The 22485-nt window shown below is 53.4% G+C and overlaps 1 protein-coding gene across 1 annotated transcript in view; it reads left to right on the forward strand.

Moving 5' to 3' along the window:
- The first annotated feature begins 614 nt into the window (after positions 1-614).
- Positions 615-22485, forward strand: part of CHD6 (chromodomain helicase DNA binding protein 6) — a 96438-nt gene continuing 74567 nt past the window's right edge. The window contains exons 1-2 of the mRNA XM_075166199.1: positions 615-726; positions 8862-9019. The gene's annotated coding sequence lies outside the window, so the exon portion shown is untranslated. The remainder of the gene's footprint in view (positions 727-8861; positions 9020-22485) is intronic.

Consider the following 22485-nt stretch of genomic DNA (forward strand, 5'->3'; position numbering starts at 1 on the left):
GCTCCCTGCCGAGGTTCGCCCCGGACAGGCGGCTTACACAGCCCATGTCCCCAGCCCGTCCCCAGTGGGTCTCCTGGAGCACCCCTCCGGGGAGCGGCATTCCCTCTCCGCAGGCCGGCGGCCTCCCGAAGCTGCCCCCACGCTTTCCCGGCTCTTTCTAAGCGGGGCCGCCCCCGGGCGCCTTCGCACCTCTCGAGGCCCCAGGCGGCCCTGGGCGCCAGCGCCTAAGCGGAGCGGGGCGCAGGGCCGGGGACACGCACAGCCCCTCCAGCCGGCCCCGCTCAGCCCCGCGCAGGGCGGCGGGGCGGGCGGCGACCGCTGCAGCCCCAGCTGGGCCGGGGCTCGGGGCGGGCCCGGCGGGCCGGGTCACATCCGGGGAACGAGCGGCGGGCGCGGACGTGGAGGGCGCGGGCGGGGCGGCGGCGGCGGCGGGGGGCGGGGGGCGGCGCGCGGGGGCGGCGGCGCGGCCAATCGCCGCCGCGCTCTCATCGGTGCAAACAGGAGCACAATGGAGCGAGCGGCGGGCGCGCTGCAGCCAAGCTTGGCGCGGGCGCCGCGCGGCTGACGGGCCGGCCTGCCAATGGGCGCCGGCGCGCGGCGGCGGGGAGCCAATGGGCGCGGGGCGGGGGCGTGCCCGGGCGAGGTTAGGGTGTCCTTGCAGGGTGCTGGGCTAAACTTCACCAAATAATAGCTGTTTGTATTTGGGCGGCCGAGGAGCCATTTTAGGTAAGTTCTGCCCCGAACTTTTGGGTTCGCCCGCCCGGCGCGGCGGGGGGCGGCGGCGGGGCGGGGGGCGGCGGCGGGGCCGCGCCGGGGCGGCGCTATGAATGAACTCGGCGGCGGCGGCGCGGGCCGCGGGGCGGGCGGGCGGCGGGGCCGGGGCGGCCGCCGGCCCTGTCATGGCTCCGGCCGCGGGGACGGGCCGGCCGCGGGGGAGGGGCGGCGGCGCCCCCGCGCGTTCCTCCTCGCGGCCCTCCCCCGCCCTCTGGGGCGCGGGGGGCCGCGGCCCCTCTCGCCGGCCCTACTTGCCGCTCGCCCCCGGCCCGCCGGGCGCGGGGGAGGCCGGGCCTAGCTTGCGCCGGGCCGGCAGCTCGGGGCCCGGCGCCCCCCGCAGCCGCCGCGGCCCCGGGGCGTGCGGGGGGCCGGGGGCGGAGGCGGGGCGGGCTCCCCCCGGCGCTGCGCGGAGGCTCCTCCCGGCTGGGAAGGGGGGAGCGAGGCCCCGGGCCCCGCACACAGCTGCGCGACCGCAGCGGCGGGTGGAATGCGGGGTGCCGGGAGCCTGCCCGCGGGGCGCAGCTTTCCGCCGTCATTCCGGCCGCAGTGCTCCAGAAAATCGATAATTAAGTCTTTAAACTTCGCGGGCGGGGGAGAAGCGGGTCCCTTTGCAGGCTGGAGGCCCCGGGGCACGGGTTTCCTGCTGCCCGGCCCCAGCCGAGCAAGGGCACCCGGGGCGATGAGAAGGAGGGATTCGGTTAAAGGGCCGTTCCCGCCGCTCCGGGCGACGGCTCGTCCCTGTCGTCGGCGGATCCGGCCCGCTGTGCGCGGAGCAGACGCGGATCTGTTGTGACATTGCAGCCATGTCACAACAGAGAGGCATCACAGTCACGTTGGAGTCGCGTCTCGTTTGCGCTGCAGTCATCTCGCCGTAGTCGCCCCGCGCAGCCTTGCGTCCGTTGTGTTTTGGTGGCTGCATTGTGGGATTCTCCCTGTTCCCACCAGTGACTTTTACTGGCGATTGAGGTGGATTTTAGTCTTGATCAATGAGGTTTGTAGGGTAAACGCTGTGAGAGAAACGCATGCAAACAGAATACGGAAAGATGAAGAGAAATCATCTAGTATTACTGCCTAGCGTGCACACCCGTCTTGGAGCAGCTAACGTTTTCTCTGTTTATTGATTTGCCTTCCTGACAACTACGCTAAACTTGCAGTGAAGTCAGGGACCGTGGAGGCCCGGCAGACTGCCTCAGCACACAGAGAGCTGGTTCTTCTTGCTCTGCTGCTGGCCATTGATGTGGTAGAGCTTTTCAGTAATTTTGCTGTGAAAAGTGCTTGGTTTATTTCTTCAGTGAGTTGGGATACTTTTAGCCAAAACCTCAGGCTTTTTCGTTGTTTACCTCCTGCTTGGGAAATGCAGCAAATGCTTATGGGGTTGGAGAATGAGGGGAGAGGGGTGGAGACGGTTCGCTGTGGTTGTGCGAAGTGTCCTGTAGGTCTGTGCAGGTCTCCAGCACCCCTCTGCAGTCACTGGCCTCCCTGGCAGAGGGCTCCTCGTGGGCAGACAGATGTGGTCGTAGTTGTTAGACCCCTTCACTTGCAGGGCTACAGATGTTTGGCAGCTGCTGCCGCCTGTATCTTTTTAACTGGTGTGGGGTCAGTTGGATTAGGGTGTTGCCAGAGGAGAGGGAACACTGAGCTCTGCGAGTATTTTCCCCTCCGTGAAGTGTTGCTGTTGCTTTTGGCCCTGTTCAGGTGATGGCACAGGAATAGGTGCCACCTTACCTCTCTTCGCCCTTTGCTTACCTCATTCACACGGGAGCTCTGCTGTGCTGCTTTGCAGAGAAATTGTTGTTTTGGTACAGCTGTTGAAGTATGAAGCAATAACAGCATATTTTTGCTCTCGGAGTAAATTCTTCCTGGAGTAAATAGGTTGTTTCTCTCGAGGCTTCTGGCCTCCAACTGGGTTGGTTTTGTTCAGGGCTGCCACTGAGTTCCTTTCCCACTTGTTTAGTGGAAAATTGATTCCTCTTCCACCACAAAGCTTAATGTTGTTGTCTGTTTGCTTTTGGAAAGCTAATTCTGCCCATCATCTCCAAATTGGTACAGCTGCCTAAACTTGCAGGTCCTTCAGGAGCATTGGACATACTGCTGAGTTTCCTTCGCTGCAAAGATGTGAAGTGCGCAGCAGTGGTGGGGTGAAGCTGATTGAATGTTGCCCCTTGGGTGCTTCAAGCTGTAAAGCATGATAACTAGTAGAGTTGTATCCTATCAAAATGTCTGCATGTACCTTGTGCAGCAGAACTAGAAGTATGTATTATTATTCTTCAAATAAAAGCCAAAGTCAACGAGAGGACTTGGGGAAAGACAGATTTTGGTTCGTTTTCACTTTCGTGAAGTTTGAGGCCCATTCCGCAGCCGTGGCTGTTTATTTCTGCCTATTGTCTTATTCCTCCAAGCAGAAACGTTGGTTGCCCTGTTGCTGAGAAGGCAGTTGTAGCCCCTTGCTGCGGGCTAGTATGGATGTGCTAAAAACTGGCATGTGTGAATCTGTGAAACTAAGGCAGCTCTTGTGCTGTTTCTCAATGCTTGCAGCGTGTGAATAATGTGTATCTCTTGCGGAAAGTCCTGTCAGGTCCTTCATTACCTTGTTCTGAGCGCTGCTGTCTGGTTTGGTAGCGTACGCCTTTTCAATGGCTTGAGTTTACCTCTTCTTCCATTGTCCTGTGTGTTGGTGTTAGGGGAGAGTGGCTCTGTCTAAGCTGCTGGTCTTCAAGCAGCTGGCCTTGGATATGCCAGTGTTAGCCCCAATGGTCAGTGCTGTCAGTATTTTCAGGGTTTGTTGATTTCTAGTAGCTTGGTGGAGGAGGCTCTCAAGGGAATGTCTCATTTTCCTGACTGCTTTTTACCATATTTCTTTAACAGGAAGCAAATCTCTGCCTTCCCCCCACCCCCCAGAAGTGTAATCTCAGTAATTTTTAAGATTTAGTCTTCCTTGAGAGATCTTTAATATTTTCTCAAGAGTTTCTCCAAAGACATAAACTTTTACAGGTGGATAATATAAAGTGTTTCGCTTTAATGGTTTGTGTTATTTCAAGAGGGGTTTGCACAAGCAAGTGAACTTGTTTTTGCGAGATGGCAGGACTGAGAGCTCGGCCGCCAGAGCAAGCCTTTGTTTTTTGCATGAAGCTGCGGTGTCCTGGCCTGTCTCAGGTTTTCAGAGATAAGAGTTAATATCATGCACATCAACGTGCAGGAGAAGCTTGCCCTTGTGAAGGAGGGGAGAGGGTTGATCAGCCTTGCGCTGCGAGTAAGCCCTTGGTGCAGGAATGTGGGCTCGGTGTGTTGGGTCTGGAAAGCAGGCATGCGTAGGGAGGCTTCTCTGAAATTGTCTTAAAGAGACACTGGCAAGCACGGTGGTTGCATGTCTTACTGGTCTTCAGGGGAGCCGAGAGGGCTTGTTTTCATTGCTCCTGTAAGTAACAGTGAAAGCATTTCTCCTCTCTCATCCCCAGTTTCCTGCTTGGGACAGTGGAGTCAACCTCTGGTGTTGGTGACTTTGCCTTAGTCTGTGAAAGCAGAGGCAGAGCTGTTGTTGGGGGCCAACAAGCTGCGTAAAGGGGAGAGAAGATGGTCATGGTGAATGGTCTATATGTAGTCGAGTAGCAATGTTTGCTGTGGGCAGAGTGTTGGTGACAGCACGCAGGGTTTGTATGGTGGGTTCTCAGCACCCTAAAAACCCATGAAAACAGAGTTACACTTCACCCTGGGAATGGTGGCAATGTCAGTGCCTGCATTGCCAGCATGGTGGTGGTGGGACCAAAGTCCTCTAAGAAGGTGCAGGGCCCCTGTGTAGCAGCGTGCTGCAAGCGCTGTGCTGGGCAGTGCCTGTCCCAGCCAGCTTCCAGTGATCCTCAGGCACGAGCCCCTGGTGGAAGTAGCAGAGCTGGGGAAAGCTGACCAAACTGTCAGCAAAAGGGGGAAAAGCATGGTGCTGTGGGTGTCAGCTTGTGACATGAGGAGGCTCTGATTTTGCTTTCTAATATCTCAGGCTGGTGCAATATGTTTTCCGTGTGATAGGACAATGCCTTCAACTTTCCCTTATATGGGAAAATCTGGTATGCAGCCTAGCAATCTGCCAATATGTGGCTATTAATTTTTAGCATTGTTATGTTGGATGTGTCCAGTCAGCCTAAGAAGTAGGAAATACCTGGGACGCTGTGGCCGGGCTTTAGTGCTTGAGGCAAGTCCCTGACAGATACCTGGGGAAAGGTGGCTGTGCTCTGGGGAATGCCTGAGCACACTCGACTCCTCGGGAAGTCAGCAAAAAGCTGGGAGAGTTTGGTGCCTGGGTGTAGGGCTTCTGCCCGACACTGCCCTTGGGCCCAGTGCTCAGAGAGGAGCTGGGGGCCTTGGTCGTGTTGCCACCGAGGAGGTCAGTGGAGCACTTGACCCGTCCTTTGTGCAAGGACCTTCCCCCTGCAGAGGAAATGCTGCCTTGAGGTTAAGGGGTGCACGCTGTTTCCGTACTGCAGCCTGTTGCCTCTAGGGGATTCCCAGCCTGTAGTGAGTATAAATCCTGCTCTAACAGGAGCAAAACACTCTTTTCAGTCCAGAAAAGAAAGTGAGAAGTGTGGGAACGGAGTCCCCGTCCCTCTTTGTTTTTTATGTGGGCGCTGGAAATGTGCTTGCAGAGTGCGGGTGTTATCATGACGATGAGATGTTGGCTTGGCCGTGGGGTGCACATCACATTTTCCAGCTCTGGTTTCCCTGTGAGGGATGCTGCTCAGTAGCAGTTTGATGGTGATATTAACACCTACCCTAGGAGGTACAGCATGTCTTCTGCAGTCCTGCCTTTGCTCTAACTTTATGCAGCCCTAATGTTGCACTAGTGTAGGTAGTGTTATCTGGTTGGTTGTTTTGGGGTGTGGATTTTTTGTTTTTGTTTTTTTAATTGTGTTTTAACTGGTGAGATTAAGTTTAGATCTCTTCTGGTGAAGCTTTCTGATCCTTGTCTGGCTCTTCCTGCCGTTTGGGCAGTTGTTACGGGAAGTCTGGGTTGAAATGCAGGTAACTCATTGCTTCCTTTTGGGGTGACTGTGCCGAAAGCAGGGGAAAGTTACGCTTGTCAGTGTCAATTTGCAGAGTATTTGTGTTTCCTAAATGTTTCCATAAAAGTGTGGGATCTATGGAGCCCTGCTTTGCATTAGAGTAAAAGGCAATATCTGGGGTCAGGCTGGTGGTTAACCCAGCCCTGTGAACTGGCTGCATGGCCCTGCTAACGTGCATGTTATTGCAAGGGAGGGACAGGTAGGCAGTGGAGGGCAAGGTTCTTTCGTTCAGCATCTTATGTGGTCCTAAAGCACGTGTTTAAATTGCAGCCTGGGAGCTCTTGCACAGGAACGTAGGTGGGAAGGGCGTGAGTGTGCTGTGAGGGACCCCAGGCCAAAAGCTTGTGCAAACGCCCCGTGGGGGAAGCGCAGCTGGATGTCCCTGTGGCTGATCTGCTGACAGTGTGCCTGGGGGGATAGGAACTGCAGTACTTACTGCCCTGAGGATTGCTAAAACTCTCTAGGATGTAAGACCACCACCCCTTCCCCCAGAAGGTATCTCATCTGCATTTCTTTGAAGGCAGAAGCAGACTTCAGCTAATTGAAGGACTTCAGCTACCAGGCCCTCCACGTTAGCAGCCACTGCTGAGAATTTTGGTCCCTCTGTATTGCACTAGAAATAGACATTTGTTATGTGGACGTTGTTGAGTTGCCTTCAAAAAACTTAAAGTTAAACCTCTCTTCATAGTCATGAAAGTAATTAGATAACTAAGTTGTTTTATGTGCTTTCTGGTTTTCGTTTTGTGCTTTAACTTATGCTCAATGGCTACCTTTGAAGGTGAATTCCAGCATTAGCAATGTGCTAGGGTGCTACCTGCAGGAACAAGGGTGATGCAAAGTTATGGGGGACTTTCACTTTTTTGATGTATAGGTAGGTGAAGTGTTGGTTCTTTAAGAAACATTATATATGTGCATCGAGGCAGAATTAAAGTTAGTCCTAGATACAAGAATAAACATTAGTGCTTTGCTAAAGATGTGGTGTGAAAGCTGCTATTTTTGTGTGAGCCGCTGCCTTGAGTTCTCTAGGTCTTGTGCAGAGAGCACCTTTAACCCTAAATGTTTCATCTGCTTTGGTTGAACTTAAAACATACTTAAGATAAAATGAAGCTTAAGTGTTAGGTGGCTGTTAATTGAGGATCAGAGAAGAGAGAGACATTCTCTCTTGATGACTTCTATATATGTGCATAGTGCATCCTTGCTGTACCCTGTGCTGGCTTAGCCTGGGGAGGAGAGCAGTGGGGTGTGGGAATGCACAGCGTATTGCTCGTATTGTTGCTTTAGGGCAAGCAAAGCCCTGTTTCTCAGTGATCTTTCTCAGTCCCCGTAGGGTGCCCCTCACCAGGGTATCTGAACTTTTCCCGGCATGCACTTCTGTGCATACATAAAGGCAGGTTTCTCTCCTCCACCACAGACAGCAGAGACTGTGCTCTGTTTGTTCGCTGTGTGGTGATGTTTTGGGAGGCTGACTGAAGCAAGACTTGCGCTTACTGTGAAGGTGCTGAGGTTTGTGGTTACTCTGATTTCTTCAGAGAAGTGGTTACGGATTTGTGGGCCAGTCACAGTGACTGCTCCACCTCCTTGCTCCGGAGGGTGAGAATTTCTGTCTGATAATAACATCACTGTTTTGGAGTTGGGCCACTCCCACATTGTGCTTTGAGAGTGAGGACCAGGGTCCTGAATCCGAAAGGCAAAGGAAGGAGTAGGTCACTATGGGCACAGGCTCTTTGAAGCTTTAGTAGTTGTAACTTCAAAGAGAGTGGCCTCTCCAGGAGCCCTGTAGTGAGATGTGACTCTGCAGGCTTGCAGGCCATGCGTGTTTGAATAGGTACAGCTGTGCCCATGTCTGACAGGGCATAGTGCACTGTGTGCAGAGATGCGATTATCTGCAGATGCTGCTCTCTGGTTTCTAGACAGGCTCTCTGCTGGCCACTCTGCTGAGTGGAGAGTGACATTAGGACTGAGGAGTCCTGGACAGTGCTCCCAAACCCTTTCCTGGATCCAGCTCTACCTCCTGCTCTTTCTGCCACCCTGAGCTGGGTGAGGGAGATGTCTGACACAAAGCAGAAGTGGATTTCTGGACCTTGTTGCATGTTAGTTCTTCCAGAGACGTCTGCTGAAGGAAGGGGTCAGAAAATGATTGGCTCATCCAGGTAAGGAGGGAGAGGAAGTGTGGAAACCATGTTGGCATGGACTTCTGACAGGGACTTGCAGTAAGAATGGGCTGGGACATGGGTCTGTGGGACCCATGCTCTGCTGTTGCGTCCAGAGTTTGCTTGCCTGGCCTTCATGTTGCTACATGTCAAAGGAGACTGATGTCTGTAGGCAAGCAGGGACAAGAGTCTCTTGGTGGTTTGGTGCAGCTGGTGCCACATGCTTGCCCGCTGACTAGCTGACCCCATGAAGATGGTGCTGGCTGGCCAGGAGGATCCTGGGCATGGTGGATGTCTTCTGTGTCTGTGCCCTGAATGAACGCAGCTTGACTCCAGCAGAGACCCATAGCAGCTCTGCCTGTGCGCTATTTGAAGGGGCTTGGTGTGCTGTGAGGTCCCAGCTCTGCTTAGAAAAAGGGACTCTGCAAAGATGGTGCTCTGCAGTCAGCGTTAGTGATTGCAGCCTGGGCGCGCTCTGACAGGAGGGGTGTGCTCCCTCCCTGTGCAAGTGTGGACCTCCAGCCTGGCAAGGCTTATGCTCTCTCCACTGCTCCCTAAACTGGCCTCTGACTGAAAGGCTTTATGAGCTGGGACAAGAAGGGGCTACCCCTCCATATGTGCTTTCGGTAGCATTTTACTTGCAGCGTGTCTGGGCAGGACTTTGGGTGCTCGCTGTTTAAAAAGGCTACGCAAGTGTATTAAAGAGTTGCCTGTAGCTGAGGAGGGAACCAAACCTGGCATTGCTGATCTCCAAGCATTTGCACATGAGGAATTGATGAATTTCTTTTTTGCACTTCTCTCTCCATGCTGGAGTGTTTCCTGGGATGATGTAAAAGACACAAAGCAAGGAAGCATTGAGATGATTGAGAGGAATATTTCCTTACAGATGGCATCTGAACTCTGGAGACTGTTCTTCAAAGTAGCTTCAGCTGAGATTGTGGAGAACTTGTATCCCGGAGAGTTAAATTCAAAATAAACTGGAAGCCCTTGGAGGTGAACGTCAGGGAGTTACAGGCCTTGCAGGGCAGAGCAGTTGAAGTGGAGGTAAGGATGTGAACCTGAGGGCTGTGGGGTAGCGGTGCCACTTGTGAAGGGTACTCTTGCTCTGTGTTGCATCAGGAGAGTTTGCTACATTTTGCTTTCTCTCCCTGTTCTTTAGATGCTTGGGAAACAGGTCTGATGCTTCAGCATGCAAGTTCTCGGGCCTGGAGAACAGCAGATTTCTGTCTGTTGCTATTTTGGGCCAAGGTTTGCTAGTTTCTCTTGGGATGTACAGGCAGAACAGATGCCATGAGCCGTGGGACCTCACCGCAGCATACAGTAAACTCTCAGGCTGTGGTTGTTTGGGATGTTGCCTTCCCGGGTGCTGAGGAACAGCTTGGCTCCCCCAGTGCCTGGCACTGCCACAGGCAGGAGTCTTGCCAGCCAACTTTTCTGCCCTCTCCTGGGGTTGGATTGCCTAGTTTTGCAGTGCTGACAGGGCAGATGCAGCCTTTGTGTGTGCAGGAGCTCCTCTCCAACAGGGCAGCATCAAGCAAGTGACCTCTGTAAGCTGGTGGTGGAGATGTCCTGTACTTGGGGAGTGAGCAGTGTAGTAAACCATCCTTTTGCTCCTGAAGGTCCCTTCTACTCCCCCTCCAACCTTCACTCAGTGTGAGAGAACACAGACCGAGCTGAGCTTCCTTTGTCACCTGGGTTTTGAGACCCCTAGGACCAGGATGGTGCTGCCTTGCCCGAAGGAGAGCTGCTAACTCGTCACACGCTAAGATGTAGCTTGGGATCAGCTTTCAGTGCCTGCGCTCAAGAGCTGTGGCGTGAGATGTGGCCATGGTGGGCAAAGCAAGGTTGGCCCTGAGCTTGCTTCATGCAGTGTACAGCCCTCCCCGCTCCGCCACCCATACATAGACATGGCATTTGGCCGAGCAGTGGTGTCCATCCTGCTTGTGAGGCCCTGGAAATCCTTAAAATGCTGGCTGTGCTCTTGTGGCCCAGCTGCTGGCCACGTTTCATTCGGCTCCTGGCTTGGATGTGTTTCTTAGGGCATGTTCCCATGGGCTATTCACTAGATGAAGCAGGGGCAGGTTGGCAGGAGGGCACAAAGCCTGGTTCACCCTTTTACTTTACTGTGCTTATAGTAATAGGGCAATAGAGAATAACTTAAAGCTGGTGGGTAACAGCAGCAAACGAGGGTGTGGGGACACCAGCTGGATGATTGGCAGGAGTAAAGGCTATCCACCGTGGAGGTCTACGGCAGGGAGTTTCAGCTGGAAAGGACTGACAAAAAGACCTGAAGGAATGATTGTCAGCAGGACTGGACTCTGCAGTGGGGTCTCCGTTGCCATTTGGATCTGCGGCCAGTGTGCTGTGCCATCCCAGCAGGAAATCTGCTCTGGGTGTTAGATGTGTTCTTCATATGTGTCTACAGCCAAGTCTTGAGGTGTGTTGCAAGTGCTTGTTCATCCTCTCAGTAGCCCTGCTGTGAAGGTTGATTTTTATCCCCATTCTACAGTTGGAAAATAGAGGCACAAAGGGCTCTGATTGCCTTTGAGGAGCTCTCTGCAGTGTGGCAAAGCTGTTTTCTGACAGCTTGAGTTTGCTGTGCAGGATATTAACAGCAAGAGGGGAAGATCCGTGCTTTCAGGAATGCCATCTCATTTTTTGGCCATCTGCCTTGGGATAGCTTGAGTTTGGTGCTCTTCGGTATGTAGCTCTCAAGCAGTAACCTTACAAAAGGTTCTTTGGATTGGCTAGCTGTCAAGGTCTACCGGTTGAGCTGGCTTTTGTACACCTTTCATACTAATAAAGGTTCTGTGGGCTAAATTATGTGTCTGGTGGCATCTTTACAGGGGTGGTGACCTTGAGGATGGACTTGGGCAGCTAAGTGAAGTTCTGAGTGCTTGTGCATGAGAAATAAAAGGCAGCAGGAAAATGTGCAGAGTGTGCAGGGCACTGGTTTCTGCTGAAATCTCTATATCCCTCCTGATAGCTGGACAGCAGCTGGGTGGTTTCCCCTGTTGCAAGAAGCCTCTGAAGCAGCTGGCAATAACGCCTGTGCTCCCACGGGGCCAGTAACTTGGAAAAGGGTTTTCTTATGCTACTGGGAAGCCTGGCTCCTCATGACCACTGGTCCAGGAAGCCAGTAGGAGCTGAGCCCACGATCCCATCTCTGCCCAGGGGTAACAGCCAGGCCCTTCCAAGAAGAGAGCCTGCTGCTAGCACAGAGAGTGTGTCCTCAGAGCTCCTTTGCCTGTTTCCATATAAAATGTAGCTAGGGTTGTCACTCTGGCCCAAGGCTTTGCACAGTCTCCTTGGCAGCCTTAGCACATACTCCCCTTGGTATGCGAGGCTCCCTGCCTTGTGGTGGGGCAGATCAGGTGTACAGTCCCAGGCTAAGGAAGAGGAGTTGCCCGCCAGGCATCTTTTTGATTGCTGGCAAGCTGGTCCTGCAGCTGTGTTTAACTGCCATTCTGAGGAGTGTGCTTCTGGCTCCCGGCAGGCAAGGAGAGAGGCTGCGAGCTGCCTGCCTCCTGCCCGCAGTGGGACACCAGAGGGGTAGGAGAGCTGTGTGGGAAGCTGTGCAAGTGTCAGTCTGCCATAGGCTTTATTGGCCTGCGCAATTTGGGACTCTCCTGCAGCACATGGATACAGATACTGCGTTTTCCCTTATTTTAAAATAGGAAATTAAGTGCTGGGAGTGTGATGGGAGAAGTGAGAAGGCTTTATGGCCATTGGCACAGTCTGTTCCCTGGACACCCCATTCGTGTCCATCCTTGTTGGCTTGCTGGTCAACATGCTGGGACTGGTGAATAAGTGGAAGGAAAACTTGGCACTGGTGATGGAGGAATGCCTTGTTAAGATTTGGCAGACAGGGCAGTTAATTTGGCCTGGGTCGAATGCCACACCGGAGTGTGTTTGTGTTTAATGGGGAGCAGAGGTCTGGAAAACGCCGCATCAGTGCGATGGGCTTTGCTGATGTGGCAGGAGCTTGAGCTGGTGATGCTCTTGACAGGGCATGCAAATCATGCTGGTGGGGTACTGCCCTGCAGGGAGCTGCTGCAGGTCCCCTGCATGCGCACAAGTGCTGCACGTGTTCACGCACACACCAGCACACCCTCACCCGTGAAATCCTGGCCCTTGGCACTGCTGAGGGTGGTCACGGGCCTGCCACCCGCGGGAGCCCAGCCTGTTGGGTGCCAGCTACAAGGCTGCGCAGGCTTGGCCTACCTCCCTTCTCTCTTCCTTGTCTGCATAGGTACTGAGCTGTAGATTTTTGTTTTATTTTTCCTATGGTTTTTGCCTTGCTGATGTTGAGGATTAAAATCCACTGCCTGGGGCTTATGAGCAACTGTTTGGAGTGAGACTCTTGGCCTGCTGATCGGAAGTCAACAGGCGTAGGCTTGAGAAACCTGTCTCGCTCCTGGCAGCTTCTGCACACCAGGGCAGCAGGGCGATGGTGTGGGAAAGGGGGTGCAGCTAACGCTGGGTGCATCCCCATGGTGGGGAAGGGGGTACAGCTAATGCTGGATGCATCCCTGCTCTGCAGACGGCCACCTCTCAACTCCCGGTACCGCTTGGGAGCAGTGTGTCCCCTCATTTTGAACTGTCCACGAAGGTGAGAGAAATACATTTTACGGTGAGCTCAGACCTGGTTTCCCTCTCCTTAGCAACAAGCTGGAGTGCCGTGTCTTCGTGCACACACTGGCTGGCCAGGCACGGCTTTGCGTTTCGTGATGTGCCTTTGCTGAACAAAACCGAAGGTGTTTCCAGCCATTCTGCAGGTTTCTCTCCCCTTGTGCTGTTGGTGCCTGCTTGCTGCTGTGCTCACTGGAGTCTGTGAGCCTTCAGTTCTCAGCCCTGTGGCACTGTGCAGCTTTGAAATAACTGCTGAAGGTCATTGTGGTTACAGTTTTGGGTAAGGAGCTGCATTTGGAAACTCTCCAAAAAGGATCTATTGCCATTTTTGCCACGTGAGCTTGTCATGAGAGTCATGAAGTGCAGCTGACTGAAGCTGCATTACCAGCGGCTGCATCCAGCCTGCATGTGCTCTCTCTTGCTTGAGTGCCAACAGAGCATCTTCTGTGCGCAGGCAGTGGCACTGTCTCAAGTGTCTTCCCGGGATCTTTGACGTGGCTGTTGCTTTAGGGCTGAGAGCTTGCCTGGGAGGGCTTGGGAGCAGAAGTGTTGGTGCTGAGCAGGCTTTTTGGAGGGTGAACGCTGTGCAGCGTTGCCGTATTCCTTGTCCCATGGAGCAAGTGGCAAGGAAGTTGTGGCTATTTCTTGCCTGCCTGTCAAAGTCTTGTTGCCTGTTCCCCTGTGGAGTGGTGGAGTTGGGTGTCCGGGGAAGGTGCTGCATGGCTTGGCTGGCAGGATTGCCCTGTGCATTAGGTGTCCTTATCAGCAGATCTCTCGGCTCCGCTGGCCCCACAGAGAACACAGTTAATTCCCCTGCCTTCTTTTTTTAAAGATTAAAATATTTTAAGAACATAAAATTGCTTGGAGCACAGCTGAGACTCCCCTGGGGCTGGCCATTGGGGCGATGCTCTGCCCAGCCTGCCCTGGATCTGTGCACCTGCCTGAGGGGTGTTTGCTCCCTGACTTTGGATTATTCGGACCTCTTTGTATCCTCCTTTCTTGCCTTGCTTCCTTTGTCCTGCTGTGCATCCTGCTCAGGGGAGTGGGGCCTGTGCCCCCTTCCCGTTGGGGCCACGGAGCAGTGAGCAAGTGTTAAGGCAGCTCTGAAACGAAGAGCATTTGGCTGCTCAGTGAAGCCTCTGCAGTTGGGATGCTGAAGGGGTCTTGCTTTCTGTAGCTGTGTGTGCAAAGCTGGGAGGCTGCCTCTCCATAGCCTCTGCTTTGGAAGGAAAAATGTATGCCGTAGCTACCTCGCAGCGAGCTCACAGGCTCCCCAGCCCCCTGCCTCGCTGCTGCTGCTTCTCTCTTACTAAACTACTGGGTTATTTTTAACTTGGAAAAATTACAACCCAAGATTTGCATTCTCTACCCCCAGCGGAGGGCTGGAGGCAGGATGTGGGGGAGGCACTGCGGAGGGCTGGGAATGCGGATCACCGCTCCGGCAGGCCTGTTTCCAGGGGCTCGTGCCCCCTGCAGCACTCTGCCTGCCGGGCTCCGCATGCTCGTCAAGCTGCGAGGCTGCGCAGAGGGGAGGTGGGGAGGCGGATTCTCCGCTCGACGCGGTTGGAGTTTCAGCCTGGATTCCCATGGCGAATACACGGAGCAGCTGCAGACACATAAACAAATCCTGCTGCAGCAGGCTGTGGGGAGAGAGCCGGGCTGTGGGCTGCCAGGGTGCTTGCGTGACAGCCTGCAGACGGGTGGCTTCTGACGGGGACTGGATACCTCCTTCAAAGAGTATCCCACAGAGAAGGTCTCGGGTGATTGAGCGTGTTGTGGAGGAGCAGTGGCTGGGTTGCTGTTTTGCCCGGCGGAGGAGGCTTTGGTGGGCCACGCAGCCCTCCCTAATTCAGCTTGCTGAGAGCTGGTTGGGAGGAGCCAGGGAGAGAAGTGTCACTCTTGCGCCGTATTTCTCTTTCTCCCTCCCCCAGTTCTGCCCCTTCAGTATTTTGCAGGCAGTTGTCTTGTCAGTGCTCGTCTCCCCTGCCTGGATCTCCGTGAGCGAGCAGGAGCACTTCTCTAAAGCCGGTGGCAGGGCGATGTCTCTGCAGAGCCCCTTCTCTGTGCAGCCCACAGGAATGTAGTTGTCGGAGTCCCTCTGGATTGCACCACAGATACTCAGGCTTTGAGCTCCGGTAGCTCTGCCGGCTGAGACGTGTCTGTGCAGCCCTGCCTGGAAACAGGAATTGATAAGGTAGCAAGAACCAAACAGCACCAGGGGACTGCAAATGTCTCTCATTCTGCTCTTTGGTGCTTGGAGAAAGGTGTTTGTTGAGCCAAGTGGATGAAGGGCAGTGCAAGCTCTGAATTCTGCTCTCGGTCTGTCCCAGCTGGACCTGTGGGTCCTCTCCTGCTGCTCACCTGTGGTGTGGATGCATCAGGTAGGGAGGGTGGCTGATGCCTGGGCCATTCTTGGTTGTCCTTGGGCTTGCGGTCTGCCTTGCCAACAGCAAAGCTGCTGAGGGTGGAGAGTGCTCTGGAGGCCCCTGTGATGGGCAGGTGCTGCTAGGCCCTGGGGACCTCTGCTCTAGCTTGCCTGGGAGAGCCTGCCAGAGCCCATCAGTCCTGGCCTGTCATCTGCTACTCCGTAGTGCTCTGTAGTGATTAGGACAGGAGTAGCAGGGCAATGCAGCAAACCTCTTGGCAAGCAATGGCCAGTACTTATTTCCCCCAGCTTCAGGCAGATGCAGGCACCCTTGCTCCTTTGGGAATGATTCGTGTTTGCTTGCCAAGGCTGGTCCCTTACCCCCAGCACATTGATCCGGCTTGGCCCGACATGCTTCTGGTCAGCGTGCTGATGCAAGAGGCTCACCGGGCTGTGGGATGGGGCACGCCATGAGATGCTGATGCTGTTCCTGTGCCTCTGACCAGGGCCAAATACCAAGACCCTGGGAGTTCCTGCTGGAGCAGCAGTATTAATGCCTCAGCTCTGCAAAGGACTGAAAAGTTTCACGTGATGCCTGACCCTGATACAAAAATGACGTGGCTCGGTGTCATCTCTGCATGGTAGGCAATGGCTACTGACTACTCTCCCCTTTTCTCAAGGCTGTAAGGTTTGTTGTCAGGCATGAGACACTGCTCCTCCATGTTTGAGGCAAGGACTGCTGCCATGATGACAGCAGGCAGTGGGGAGCAGAGCAGCTTTCAGGCTGCCAGGGCTGGAGCAGCACCTCTTCCCCCTCAAAGAGCTGCTTCTGCAGCTTGCGTGAGGCAGTGGGAATGTCCCCGCTGCCCCAAAATGGTGGGTACGCACAAGGACACCTGCTGACACTGGCATAGGGGTTGGTGGTGTGGGACAAAAGAAGGACCAGGATCCTTTACCTGTGAGACAGTCTTTTGAAAGCTCTTGGTTGCCCCATGGCCTGACGTCCTTTGTTGCTGCCTTGTGTTTGGAAGGGCTGAGAAGGGCCCTTGTGCTGTGGCTGTGGGAGCTGCCTGCAGCTCTGTGCCGCTGGAAGCACTGGCTCCTGTTCCAGAGAGACCTGAGTCTTCTCATCAGTCTGTACTTTGACCTCTGCCAGCCTTTCTCAGGGCAGGCTCGCCCATCTTCTGGTACCAGAGGAGCAAGGGTGTCCTGAGGCTCCCTGGCTCCACCCGGGCTAGCTGCAGTCCATGAGCCGGGCTTGGTGCTGGCCAGCAGAATTGGTTTGGATGCAGGTTTGGATGCAGCACCCCTGACTAATCTCTTTTCCTTCAAGCTGTGCCCAAACACTGAGGAGATGCAGCACTTCCTGAGGCGCTTCAGCAGAGCAGATCTGCTTGTCTGAAAATCAGTAACTTCATGGCATGGCTGTGCAATTCTTCTCTCTTCTTTATCTCTCTGCCTTTCTGCTTGTCCTTTGGGGCTGCATGCAAAGTGCTGTGCCTGTTTGGGAGCTGTATTTTCAAGGGATCCTTTCTGTGATTAAAACTATAGGAGGGGGAGAGAGAAAGGCCACGTGATGTTGAGGAGGTGAGGGAGGCTCACGCCCCTCATCTGGAAGGAAGCGTCACCGGAAGTCTGCTGACAGATGGAGGTCAGACACTTCTTGATTCCTCTATCTCAAAGGAGCTGCTTGCAGTGGGACCTTGTCCTTGGCACCTCCCCAGAGCCTGAGCCTGCTGTGCTGTGCCTGGTGCTGCTTCTGCGCCTGGGAAGGGGACCCTCGGGGTGCAGGGAGCACGGCTGGCAGATGGGGTCAGCCTGGAGAGGGTATATTTCCAGTGGGGCCAGTGCCAGCTAGGTTGGGGGATGAGTGAAAATGTGTGGAGCGGGGTATACTGTTCTAGAGTACTTCTCTGGTTTGTATATAAGCAGAGGGGCCTCCAGCCTGAAGTGTGGGGTTCCTATTCCCCTTGAATGTCTTTGATGAACCACAGAATGAGTTTATCTTCTGGTTTGCATGTAGGAAAAGCAGCTGGGAAAACTGCTAATCTCTAAATCCTGGCTTTTAGCTCCTGGAGAGGGTGGGCAGCTGAGGCATGGACCACAACTCGTGTTTTCAGAGTGATTTAAGGTAGTGTTGTGAGCCTGCAGTTGTCACTGCGTGCTCCCGGTTGGCAGTGTGCTGTTACCTTGGACCAAAAGTAGTTGCTGGAGAGACTTTTCGCCTCAGCCATGGTGCAAGGCAGACTATACTTCCCCTGGACCCAGCTTGCTTCGCTTCAAGAGCAGGTGTCAGGGGCTCTCACTTCTGGCCTGGGACCTGAGAATCCCAGAGACCTGCTGAGAAGCAAATGCAATCTTTTTGCTGGATTTTTATCACTTCATTGAGATGTGGCATGCATGTGCAGGGTGCTGAGTGGCTTGGTTGTGTCAGTGAACGTTTGCTACAGCTGTGGTCTGAAAATCAGAATGGAAATGTATCGTCTAGTGGCACACGTCAACTTACAAGTTCATGGTGCCTGTGGCTGCAACCCAAGGCTGCTGTCTGTTTTTGCTCTTTGCTGCGGCAGCTTTGGAGGGGCTTCGGTGCAGAATTCCTACGTAGTGAAAAGAAAGAGTGCAGAGTTTCTGAGTGTATTACCACTAGTGTTTCTGGCACATAGGTGGACATGCCTACATGCACTTGTGGGTGCCCCTTGTCCTTCAAGAGGTGGCTTGTGAGCACTGCTTGCTCTTTGAATCCCAGCTCCTGTTGTGCTTCATTCTTCCCTTGGAGAAAGCCACATGCCCCTTTTGTTCATCCTTCTGAAGAGGATGGACAGTCTCTAAGGACCTGACGGTTGGGTGTTGATTTTTGTTTTAACTGCATACATTTTTTCCTGGCTGCAGCTTATTTCTACAGATAAAATCTGTTCCTTTTGCCCTTTGAAGAAGGAAGCCACCTGCCTCTCACAGGCAGCTGAACATGGTGCTGTACTGCAGGGATGTGCTCTAATTTAAAGTAAAAAAATTCTCATCCGTGCTGCTGTGCTGAATAAGGAGCTTTCTTGGGCAAATGCCATCAGTTTCTGCAGATGCTGAGGCCTCTGCTTTGTCTGAGTTTGTAGCCCTTTTGACTGTTGGTGACAAGCCTGCGGACACGACCTGGGGGGAGCAGGCAGGGCTGTGCTCACGCCTGCTGAGCTGGCCTTGGGGGAGCTTCTGAGCTGCAGCTGCGGCAGGTACAGCTGTGCGATGAGGTGGGGGGCCTGGGTGCACCGGGGCGGTCAGAGGAGAGAGGGGAGGGCAGGGCTTGAAGATCTGCCAGGGGAACAGAGCCGGGAAGTGAAGCCAAAGCAAAAGCAGGACTGTGTTCAGAGCTGCTGACTCCCACCTTCCTCGCCACGCTGCAGATGTGATTTCCCTGCAGGAAATGAAAGTTGCTCTTTGGATAAAGGCACTTCTTTCTGGTGTGTCCGTGACTGAGGGGCTGTTGGAGCATCTGTTCCTGTTGGGACACAGAACACTTGAAGAGATAACGGTGAAAGTCTGCAATGGGCCAATGCCTGCACTCAGAGATTGTACTTTGTGTGTCTAAAGTCATCTGTGGGGCGCGTCCTTCTTGGTGCTTGTGTGGGTATCTTGGGAAGAGGGAAGGGCTGAGGCGAGGCTGGATGTGTCCCCAAGGGAAACACAGGGGCAGCCCCTGACTGTGCCACGTGCCTTACTGGTTTTGGGGACTGTTCCCAGTTTTTGTGAATCATAGAATCATATTAGGTTGGAAAAGACCCTGAAGATCGTTGAGTCCAACTATAAACCTAACACTGCCAAGTCCACCACTAAACCATGTCCCTAAACACCACATCTACATGTCTTCTAAATACCTCCAGGGGTGGTGACTCAACCACTTCCCTGGGCAGCCTGGGAATGAGAACCCTTTCTTGAGAACCCTTTCAGTGAATAAATTTTTCCTAATGTCCAATCTAAACCACCCCTGGCGCAACCTGAGGCCATTTGCTCTTCTCCTATCGCTTGTTACTTGGGAAGAGAGACTGACACCCACCTCGCTACAACCTCCTTTCAGGTAGTTGTAGAGCGCAATAAGGTCTCCCCTCAGCCTCCTTTTCTTCAGACTAAGCAACCCCAGTTCCCTCAGCCGCTCCTCATCAGACTTGTGCTCTAGACCCTTCACCAGCTTCGCTGCCCTTCTTTGGATGTGCTCCAGCACCTCGATACCCTTCTTGTAGTGAGGGGCCCAAAACTGAACCAAAGCTTCACCCTCCTCCACCATTCCACCAAAGTGCTTGTCCTGTTGGGACCCTGAGAACTGCCCCTTTTTGGCTGATCCTCACCTGTGTATGTGTTATATTACATGGAGGACAGCTTTTTGCCAGGTATCTTGGTGATCAATTAGCTTATATTATCCCAGCCTTTTTTGGGGGATGCACTGCAAAATCAACTGGAGTTTCAGATGTAAGAGCTCACCAGCAGAGTCTCCTAAAAGGCAAGTAGGACGTCAACTGAGAGCAACTTGTATGATGCAGGCTCATCCTGTTGCCTGCTCTTGGAATATGTCACCTGTGGGCATAGTCCTCTTCTGCTTGTTAACACATGCTGCGTTTTCAGCTTGTTGGCTGTGGAGACCATCAGACTGGTGGGCCAGTCTAATTACAGCTTGTTCCTGCAAGATAACGTTTTGATGTAATTCAATCTTAGGTGGTGTTGGTGCTCTCTGCGATGAAGGTCCTCTGCAGTTGGAATAATCCTTGTCTAGCTCTCACTGTTTTGCAGTGCAAATCTTTGCAGTGCCTCAGGCTGTGTTTTTTGTAAGGTTTCAACAAGAATGGATGTTGTTTTTGAGGAAGAGGTTACAGAAGAAGGCAAAATTTGATCTTTTTCCTGTCCTTGTAAAAATTTAGCCAGCCTCCACAAAGCACCAGCCTCTGAAAACAAACATTTGATTTTAAAAAAAGCTGTTTGTCACTGTGCTCTATTCCCTTTGCACCTGAATGAAGGAGGGCAGAAGCCTGTTACCACAACTGTCTTTGTGTTACCTTAAATGGAGAAATCGTCTTTCTCTCGGACCTTGTCCTCATTCTTCTGCTAAGCCTTAGACAAGGACCCCCAGGCATTGCACGTGTAAAAATTTCTCCCATTCCAAGTGTCTTGGCAGGTGCCTTCCAGCCCCACTCCAATGACAGCTCTCATCCTTCAATCCTATCCCTAGCCTTCATTTTCTTGGAAATGGGTAGACATGGCCCTGAAGCCATGTTGCAGACCAGAGACTTCTCCTAGCGCGGGTCTCCTGACCGTTTCCTTTCAGCAATCCTTTTCCAGCCCCACTCTGTCTGCAGCTCCTCTCAACCCTAACTCTCCCTTTTCAGGGGAAGCCGTAGAGAAGGCTGCTGAGCCATTTTCCAGACCAAAGGTTTCCCTAAGCCCCAGTCTCTTTGCAGGCCCCCACTTTGCTTTGGCAGCCCATTTCTAACCCGGTTCCCACTGAAACCCTAGGCTTTCGCTTTCTGTCAGCCTTAACCCTAGTTCTCACTTTCCATCTGAGCCTTAGACATGGAAACCCAGATGAAAGAGTTCTCCCAGCCCAGGCCTCTTGGCAGCCCCCACTTGGCTTTGGCAGTCCCTTTCCAGCCACAGTCCAACTGCAGCTCTAGGCTTTCTCTCTCTCTCAGCCCTAACCCTAAGCCTGGCTCTAGCTCTCTTTTTTCCCACAGAACAATAGAGAAGGCCCCACAGCCATTGCCCAGATGAAAGCTTTGACCCAGCCCAGCTCTCTTGGTAGCTCCTGCTTGGCTGTTGAAGCCCCAGTCCAGGCTCAGCTGTAAACTCTCTCTTTCAATCAGCCCCAACTCATTTTTTGTGAAGAACTGTAGGGAAGACCCCTAACCCATTGCTCACACCAAAGCTTTCTCCCAACCCAGGTCTCTTGGCAGCTGCCAGGTACTTTTGCAGCCCCTTTCCAGCACCACTGCAGCTGCAGCTCTGGACTTTATTTGTCTCAGCATTATCCCAACCCTAATCTTATGGCTGAACATTGGACACGGTCATCCTTGTGGAAGGTTTCTGCAAGCCCAGGTCTTTTAGCAACCCCCACTTTCTTCTAGTAAGCCCTTTCCAGCTCCTCTCAAACTGCAGCTTCTCTCAACCCTAACCTTAATTTTATGTCTGAACCCCAAACAAGGGCTGCCAGATGAGTCTTCTTCCAGGCCAGGTGTTTTGGCAGCTCCCACTTTGCTTTGGCCGTGCTTTTACAGCCCCATTCCCCCTGGCTGGCCTGTGTACCCGGAGGTCCCATTCCCCAGGCTTGCCGGTAACGCAGAGCAGAGTTGAGGTTAGCTGGGGTTCCTTTCCTGGTACCTTAAAATTTTATGTGCAAATTTCTGGAATTTTTTTTTTTAAAGTCAGAAAACTGCTATTTCAAAGTTGAGCAATCGGACAGGCATTGTGCAACATTAACTCACTTCCCTTTTTCCCCTTCCTTCTCATTCGCTCTCAAGGGATGGCACAGCAGCCGTGCCTTCTCCTGTCTGCAGGGCTGATGAAGGATGCGGATAATAGCACAGACGGGCTGCTCCTTCCCAGTTTTGGATCCAAGCTTTGGATTTGGATTCTGATGTTGCTGCTAGCACACAGCATTGGTGGGCAAAGCTTTTCCCGTGGAACAGCCACTTACAGAAGTTCAATTAATAGTGCTTGTGCAACCTTCATTGTAGCATTTTCAGTCTTTTGAGTTCTTCCATCAGAGTCCTTTAAATATCCTCTTGAGATGTGAGGTGGTGTGGTTGAAATGCAGCCAAGGCCCGTGAGCAACCCGGACCCCAGGCTCCTGGAGAGGGAGGGAGTGGTGCTGGTCTGTGGGGTGGGGAGTAGGTGCTCCTGTTGCTGCCCAGGCGTGGAAGCAGTAGCGCTCCGGAGCTGGCATCGCATACTGCCGTAAAGAACGTCTTTATGGGCACAACTAATTTTGCAGCCTGTAAAGTAGTTCTAGGGCTCTCACGTGGCTTTTAAAGGTGACTGGCAAAGATTTCATGGAAAAGGAGCCAACAGCAGGTTGCTGAGTGCCTGTGATGACGGGTACAAGCACTGAGGCCAGCTCTGACCCAGACTGCCCCCTCGGAGCATGGTCAGCGGTGCTGCGTGCCCCTCACACCGGGGCTGATGTGCAGCGGCCTCGGGGGAGCCGCGCTCTGCTGCTCTGGGAGGGCGGGTGGGAGATGCCAGGATTGTGCCTCTGGTGGAAAATCTGCATATTTCATATTTTTCTGGTGTGAAACTGCAGACTCTGAGTGTGGAAAATGGTTTCAAAAAGGCAAGTCTGAGGTTTAAACCCTCTTTGAAACCCTTTCCTTTTCTTGGAAAAAACGACCTTGAAAGAGCGAAACAAGCTGCGAGCTCTTCCTCCAGCCGGGCTGGGTGGCTAGCACTCTGCCTCCCCTGAGGTTGCTCTCCCCTAGCCCAGCAATGCTCCCAGAAAGCTGAAAATAGTTGATGCTTCCCATCCCTGAGGCAATTATTTGAT

The sequence above is a fragment of the Calonectris borealis genome, chromosome 17 (assembly GCF_964195595.1).
Source record: "Calonectris borealis chromosome 17, bCalBor7.hap1.2, whole genome shotgun sequence".
In the NCBI taxonomy this organism is placed as follows: Eukaryota; Metazoa; Chordata; class Aves; order Procellariiformes; family Procellariidae; genus Calonectris; species Calonectris borealis.